This window comes from Podarcis muralis, chromosome 4 (assembly GCF_964188315.1).
Source record: "Podarcis muralis chromosome 4, rPodMur119.hap1.1, whole genome shotgun sequence".
NCBI classification, from domain to species: domain Eukaryota; kingdom Metazoa; phylum Chordata; class Lepidosauria; order Squamata; family Lacertidae; genus Podarcis; species Podarcis muralis.
Genome location: NC_135658.1, coordinates 51,358,281 through 51,366,308, shown reverse-complemented (window position 1 = coordinate 51,366,308; position 8,028 = coordinate 51,358,281).

Below are 8,028 nucleotides of genomic sequence, written 5' to 3'. Positions count from 1 at the left end.
TGGTGTAATGGCACTTAACAAAACTACTGTTCAGGACAACCACAAACCCAGTTGTGTTGCTATAAATCTATACATCTTATATTTAGTCTTCCCAATGAGTCTTTTCAAAGGACTGCAAAGGCAGCACAGAATGATGAACTGGAGATATTTACCATGCACACAAGATAATGCTAATGGTTGTGCATATCTGTAGGATGGCTTCCTGCACACATTGCCATAGCAGACCACTGAAAATTCAAAATAAGTTAATGTTTGAAAACAATTTTGAAGATAAATTTATTATGTATTATATATATATTATGTTGTACCCCACTTTTAGACTGATTTTAATGAATAATGGGTCACCTAAATGAATGAATAAACTAAGAGAAGGATAAATGGCTCATTTCAAGGTAGTAGTTTAAAGCAATGCATAGGAGTGAGTTCAACACTCTTGTTGCTGATGTAGCTGCATATTCATGGCATTACACCAATCTGGAGATGTTACTTCAGAATCAACTATATTATACTACATTGTGTTGCAGGTTGTAGCCATCAACACATGGAAGAGAGTCAATCCAAGCATTGAGGCACACTAACAATTGTTTTGTATTTTCTCTCTCTCCAAGTTGCCTGATGAAAGGCTGATGATGTAAGCTAAGATATATTGAGGTAAATTTAGATTTCTTATATTCATTGAAAATATAGTTCATTTTGTTCTATATTAGACCTATTGCAAAGGACCACACGAGCAAATTCATGCAATTCTTGTTATGGGAAAGGATAAAAGGAAAATAGAAGCTATTTCCCTTACTAAAATTAGTAGGAGAGTCTAAGGTTCATCAAAATCTTCACTCCTAGAAAAGTAGCACATGCATTTCCAAACCTGTCATTTTCCAAGAGGACTGTTTAAATTGTATTGGTTTACTACCTGACAGCTGAGACTATGATTAGAAGGCTTAATTCTAAGCTGGACTTTCCAACAGATCTAAAAATTGTCTCATTTGCTCAAGAAACTCAGAATGGAGAAATGAGAGGTAACTGATACCTTCCCCTCTACTTAGGCTTGCCATACATCAGGAAAATTCTTGACATGCCCTGGTTTTCAGGTGTAAAAATGGCACCAGGAGGAATTTTGCCGAATCTACAAAATGTCAGGGAAAACCCGAATGTATGGCAACACAGTGGAAAAAGCAGCAGAAACAATTCAAAAATCATAAAATCACTATTTTGTGGGTGTCAGGAATTTTACTTTTTGAAATACAGTGGTACCTCTGGTTAAGAACTTAATTCGTTCCGGAGGTCCGTTCTTAACCTGAAACTGTTCTTAACCTGAGGTACCACTTTAGCTAATGGGGCCTCCCACTGCCACCGCGCCGCTGCCACATGATTTCTGTTCTCATCCTGAAGCAAAGTTCTTAACCCGAGGTACTATTTCTGGGTTAGCGGTACTATTTCTGGGTTAGCGGAGTCTGTAACCTGAAGCGTCTGTAACCCGAGGTACCACTGTATGGCAACCCTACCTCTACTGAAAGCCAGGCCATTTTCCTTGGCACCCTTCTAGAAGAGCCAAAACAAATAGTGTTTTCCAAGCAACAAAACCTGCAGCTGGAGTGCAATGAAAATGTAACAATCCTCAAGCAGAAGCACAAAACTGAAAACAAGGACTTCTAGATTCCTCACCCAAGTGCAAAAGAACAGCTATGGTTGCAATCCTCATCCCACTGAGAACTCACTTGAGAGAACCCCATCAACTGCAGTGGACCCTAGGTAAAGGTAAAGGGACCCCTGACCATTAGGTCCAGTCGTGACTGGGGTTGCGGCGCTCATCTCGCTTTATTGGCTGAGGGAGCTGGCGTACAGCTTCCGGGTCATGTGGGCAGCATGACTAAGCCGCTTCTGGTGAAACAGAGCAGCACACGGAAATCCGGTTACCTTCCCGCCGGAGCGGTACCTATTTATCTACTTGCACTTTGACGTGCTTTCGAACTGCTAGGTTGGCAGGAGCAGGGACCGAGCAACGGGAGCTCACCCCGTCGCGGGGATTCGAACCGCCGACCTTCTGATTGACAAGTCCTAGGCTCTGTGGTTTAACCCACAGCGCCACCTGCGTCCCGGCAGCAGACCCTACTTCTGAGTAAACACGAGATTTCAAGGTACAGCAGGTGTCTTACAATCACAAACATACACACACCATCTCTAAAGGCTGTTAGATCCATTATCCACCAAAAGGGTGGCACTTTGGGCAGCACTTTGGGCTTTCCAGTTGCTGCTGATTAACATCTATCTCACAAGCCCCCTTCACATCTTAGTACACTACCCAACTGTTTTGTCTGTGGTACACAGGCTGTAGTATAAAGCAATTTAGAACACATAGTGGAGCCCTCCACATACCATATGCACACAAAGACCAGGAAGGCAGGCTGCCCTGCTATACCCAAACCATCTACAGATTAATGTCACTGATTAAAAATCACTTTAAACAAGGATTGAAATCTGAAGTTCATTCAGTCCTAGTGTGAACATATTCCTGATAGTCAAAATATTAAGCATGCCTGAAGGAAGTGAGGTCCAGATGACAAAATGAGAACTCTCATATTACCAGACATTAATCTTCAGACAAATGCTACAGCTAAGAATGCAAGCTGGAGGCTCATCAAAGGGGGAAATACATCAACATTATAGTATCTGTTAGCAGAACAATCTCTATTGATGGATCAGAGTCACTGTGTAAATAGATGAAGGACAGCTGACCTGGGTCCACAGGACTAGTCAAAGCAACTGTTAGTGTCAAGCAGACGTTAATTTTTTTCCAAGCATCTATGATCTAAGAAGAGAGGTAGAGATAAGGTAGAGTGTTGCATGATTATACGCTTTGAAAAATCCTTACACTGATAGAATTTATAACAGGATCATTCTAAAGCTGAAAGACAAATTGAAATTAAAGTTCATTAATTAAGGCTAGTGGGCTATCTACTAACGTGTGCATCCTGCAAAGTTTATCAGAGAAAAATAGGGTATTAGCTTTAGGGAAATAGATAGCTACCTGATACTAGATCAGTCTATTGGCTCATCTAGCTGAATATTGCCTATTTTGCTAGCTGTATTCCTCCAGGATTTCAGACCTGGGTCTCTCGCAACTCCACCTGGAGATGTTAGGGACTGAACCTGGGACTTTCTACTCTCTGCTAAACTGAAGAATCAGAATATAAGATATCTTATAATGAGGCAATAAACTAAATGAACGACTTCACCTATCTGATGAAAACTCTTACCTCAAATGAACAGTAGTAGCCAGAGGGACAATTTATAGCTAAAATTGGCAGGAGGGGGGAAATATTAAGCCTCTCCTATCCACGTAATGTGCTCATGAACTGGATTGGACCCCTGCACAGCTGCTTTGTCTTGAAAATGAACATGACCGAGATTTAGCATGCTTAACATAACATTGTTTCCTATTTGTTCCCCTAATGCAACACTTAATGTTCAACTAATGCAACACCTAATGCAACATTGTTCCCTAATGCAACACTTGCAGCTGAATTTTCAACTACTACCTAACTTCCAAAGCATTAAACCAACATTAACATTCAACAAAGCTAATACCCTATCAAAATGCACACCCCTATTTTCAAACCCATGGGCATGCATGAATGGCAAATAGCCACATCTACAGAACTGGTAAATCTACTCAAATGTTTTGGAATATTTCCTCATCAAAATGAGCAGTTGCCTGATCTAAGTGAGCCATCTGGTGGTGTGTATTCTTATTTATATTCTCTTTTCTTCTTTTCAAAAATAAGCTAAATGGGTAGGCACATTTCTAAATGGGTATGCATCTAGTAAATAGAATGCCACAACCACCACTTTAGTCACAATTGCCTACACATTTGTCCACTGTGGTTTCAGACTCAAACACTTTGGACATGCAATAATTCCACACAGAAAATGTACTAAGCTCAACTTGACACCTGAATGTCTTGTGAGATCTTACATTCTGCTTACGCCAAGCAACTCCACAAACTGCACAGATAGAAATTTGGTTTATAAAACCATTTTTGAGGTAGGAAAAACTAGCACTCACTATCCATATGACAGTATCAGAGAAATTTTGGATGGAGCAAAATAGTCTCATTAAAGATGCCAGCTCAGTGAATAAAAATGCCCTGGCGTGACACCTGAAAAAATGATAATGATGGTACCAGGCATTCCTCAAAGTGGGGGGGGGGGACACACACTACTAAGAAGGCCTGTTCTCTTGTGCTTGCCCTCCACACCTTCCTTGGGTGTGCAGAAGGGTTTCTGCATAAGATCGCAGGCTGGTTCATATGGGGAGATTTGGGTTAGCTAAACTATTTCAGGCAAAAGACTATACTGAGCCATGACCAACCCTCCAAAAGCCCCATGGCAAAAAAAAGAAAGAAAGAAAAGAAAGCTTGGCCGAAAAAATTGGCATAAAGCAGAAAATGAATACCATTTTAATTAAATGCTGAATGCATACATTAACTTACGCCCTCAGTTCACCCTCTTCCTTCATTGGTCCGTTAATGATTAGTCCATTAGCCCCCTTCAAACTTTATTTTTACCCAAGTCGCTCTATTCCCATCCTTAATCCTTCCAAAATCATTCCATTTGTATTTTTTTTAATTTTAGCTGATTATTTTAATTATTCTGTATCCCATCCAAAGTCAGCTGGTCCATCCTTTAATCCTCTGCCTCAAGACTCCATTAAGTGAATTAGGGAGCTGCCCCCCCCCCGCCCCGCTGCTCCAGTGCAGCAAAGATTTGCTGAGCAGTAGGGCCATCAGCCACATCTGCAGCTGGGCTGCACACACTGACTAAGGAGGGAGGCAGGGTGATCACCTTGTGAGCCTGGAGCTGATGCAGCAATTGAACTCAAAGCTGTCACAAGATCAGAAGCAGTCCAGCCCAGAGCCCAAGAAGCCCCACTGCGGAGTGTTCTATTAACTGCTGCTGGCAGGGATCTCACTAGCAGTGGGACTGAAAGTCAACCCCGCTCCCAGCCAGGTGCAAAGAGGCAGAGAAGGTGGACTGTTCTGCCTGATCCAGACTAACTTAGTTGAACTTAGTTCCCACCATCAACGGGACTAAAGCCGTACTAACAGTGCAGGCCCACTTGAATATCCCACTGGGATGAATGGGTTGACTCCCAAGCAAGTGGCTACAGAATTTCAACCTAAAGATGGAATCCCATACTCACTCACTTTGGAGAAACCCCCACTGAACGCAGTGGGAATTTCTTCAGATTACACATGTAAAGGACCTGAAAGAACACTCCTTTGGTAGCAGTGGGACTAAAGGCTGATCTTCCTCTTGTCCCTACTCGGACCCATGCCCTAAATTCCAATAGTACATTTTAAAGTGAGATATAACCCTGAGGTCTTTTTATAACAACCATCTGCTTTATTAGACAGGTAAAACACTTGTCTGCTAGTATGAACTTTACCCAATTGCTTAACTAACAAAATGCAAGGTTTTGTACTGCATGTCCCAATGGCATGTTTTTCTCCAATTTACAGCACAATCCTATGCATGTCTTCTCAGAAGTTCCCATCGATTTCAATGGGATTTCAATTTGCTACTCAGCCTTAAAATACCAAGCAGAAAAAGAAAACTGCCTCTTAAGTGTGTCTACATTGCTAAAATTATTCATCGGATACTATACAAACAGTGTGACAGTGTTAAACAAACTGTTGTAATAAAATACTGAGTCCATAGAACAAAATGTTAATGCTTCCACTAACTTCAGTTCAGCATCTATTGCAGCAAACACTATTAGAAAGTAATCTTTGATAGCAGAGTGCCACCTGGTGGAGAAACGAATAGCTTTTTAATGTCAAAAAGTTTAAGGTGGTCTGTATCTTTCACACCAGCCTCCAACACACACACACACACACGCTTATGTGCATGTGCACACAGACACACAAGTAGTGTTGAAGTTATACAAGATAGCATTAAAACTGTGTTGTGACCTATGTAAATTAAGCTTAACCAGTGAAGAGGTGTATCTGCATACAGAAGGGCTAAAATTACCATTACAACTTAAAAATACTTGCAGCTGCAGCTAATTGGTTAAAATAGCAATCTAATAATTCTAAAAGTATAGATAATGCTGTCTTTTACATGATGTAATTCATTGTTCTACTTTAACAGAAGGAAGTACATTTCTTAGAATAATACTTCCTTAGAATCTAAACTTGAAGACACTTGTTTCCCAGTAAGTATGATTACGACAGCAATCAAAGGCTTCAATATTTACTTGTTTGGGCATAAATCTTATCAAACTTACAAGGACTTACTTCCAAGTAAAAGAGACACAGCATTTTAAATGATGTAATGCACAGGAAGCATATGCACAACCAACAGCTGGTTTTATTGAAAGCACAATGCTCATTTTGAAATAAACTTGCTGTTTCACTTTCTCAATATATACTAGGGGATTCCAGAGGGGATTTTCCACATACACCCATTGTACCAGTGTCTTCCATTTGTCTTCCATTTGGAAGGTCTTCTACATTTCTACCATGATTCAGGTTTATCTGGTTGTGAAATAATTCTAGTCTAGTAATGTCCCTTGGCTCAGTGTAAAGATAGTGGTGTTCTAGGGGTATGCTGAAAAAGTTATACTTGCCCCTAGAAAGGTGCCACGGGGTATGGATTATCTGGGTGAAAATATAGCAGTTGGACAAAAGCTTATCTTACCATAATAATTTGATATGTTGTAAAATACACATCTGAAACAAACCTTGAAAGTTGTATAACTCTACCTGAAGCAGCACTGTGGTATGAATATACATATAGGTTACCATGTATCCCACATAATGAATATGCAACTCACGTGTCCTTATATACTTTGCTGAGCAAAGTCTTCCATTTGGATCTAGGGAGCAAAGCCTTTGATTTAGAATGATTGTGCTGAAATGTCATTGTGCAAAGGCCAGCTGAAGGAAGGAAACTCTCTGAAGTTTAACCTAATGTGTAGTGTGCATGTGATGCAATGGAGAACTTTGGACTCAGAACTATTAGCAGCTGAGCAATAACCACACTAGTTCTGTTCATTTAAGACCATAGCTGTCAACGTTTCCCTTTTTTTTAAGGGAAATTCCCTTATTCCAAATAGGATTCCTTGCAAGAAAAGGGAAAAGTTGACAGCTATGTTTCAGACATGTGCCTGATTGTTCTTTGCCCTGGGGTCTTAAGAAGAGGCCTCCCTTAACTGGGGTGAGGGGCGAGGAAAGAAGCAGTCAAAATACTGGACATCTCAAGCATGTTGCATATAAATAATTAAGTGGATTAGCTGTACTTCTAGAGTTTAGCTGGGATTTCAAGATAAGTTTATTGGCTGCTGCACATACGCAAATGTGCCTGTTCAAGTAGTTTTAAAAATAATACAAACTTCCCAGAAGTACAGGTGTACAACAGACTGTAGCTGTCATGAGAGCTGTGCAAGAACAGGAAGCTATAGGTAAAATCATCACTCTCACAACCATCACATTCGTGAGGCTCTGTTTTAGGACATGCTGTTCCTGCCCTGTAATTGGAGACTTTTTCATCATATCCTTAGTTCTCCTTTTCCAAAGGAGCCCTGATCTGAGAGTAAGAAAATAAATTTATCAGGGTCAAATGAACAACACACACACCACTGTCCATTTCAAGGAGGGGAAACAGAAGATTTAGCTCTAATGTGTTTTGTTCACTTAACCCTTTCTCCTCTGGTTTGGTCAACAGTGCTGCAACAAGTGAGAGCTGTGCAATAAAAAAGCTAGTAAAAATGCAACATGTTGATTAAAGGCGTTTTACACATCCAGCGCCCACAAATTAACCTGTTCCAAGCTGGGCTGGGCAGATGTTGGCTAGCGTGGGCCACTGTCACCCCCCTTTAGAAAGGATCTCACAGCAGGTGAGTGGCAGACGCCTTTGGAGAAATGATCCGTACCTTGGATCAAACAAGACGCCTGCTAGAATCTTACACACTGCCTCGTGTGCTAAAACGACGTGTGCTCTCTCTGTCCTCCTAAAATTGGCTTG